The 590-nt window shown below is 34.1% G+C and overlaps 1 pseudogene; it reads right to left on the bottom strand.

Annotated features, from left to right (window-relative positions):
* Positions 1–46: 46 nt before the first annotated feature.
* Positions 47–558, bottom strand: LOC104990369 (annotated as a pseudogene).
* Positions 559–590: the final 32 nt, after the last annotated feature.

Below are 590 nucleotides of genomic sequence, written 5' to 3' on the forward strand. Positions count from 1 at the left end.
ATGATTTCATCTTACATATTGCCAATAAGTGAAAATTTTGGAATACCTTACTCAAAAGAGAGATGTTGTTTTATTGTTCCAGAAAGTCAGGTAGTGAAGCAGATCTTTGAAAAGTTTGTCGCTTTTTACTAAATCCATAAAAGTTAAGCTGTCGAATTAAACTTTTCATAGTCTTGGTTTCAAATATTCTGAAAGGTGCCTTTCTTTCCAAGACTTCTTTCTTAAAGAGTTCTTCATTGATCACTATACATGTGCCTCTCTCTTCCCACCAAATAGATTCAAACTGATCACTTTCAACTATATTCCAAAGTTTTTGTGGAAAAGTGAGTGAAAGAAAGTTATTCACCTTATCTGTTTCAGAGGCAGAATATTTGTAGCATGGCCTTTTCATCACAAAATCCTCAGACAAAGCCTATAAAGCATATTCTTCAATCATAGATCTCAAACTGAGTCCCTAGTAAGTGTATAATCATACAAAGAAGATCTAATGGAGGTTTCTGAATCAGGTGATTCATCCTTAGGAGGCTCATCTTGAATTTCTGAAGGAATATGTGCCATCTCAGAGAAATCTTTCTTCAGATACTTTTCTC

This window comes from Bison bison, unplaced genomic scaffold (assembly GCF_000754665.1).
Source record: "Bison bison bison isolate TAMUID 2011002044 unplaced genomic scaffold, Bison_UMD1.0 scf7180017480940, whole genome shotgun sequence".
NCBI lineage: Eukaryota > Metazoa > Chordata > Mammalia > Artiodactyla > Bovidae > Bison > Bison bison.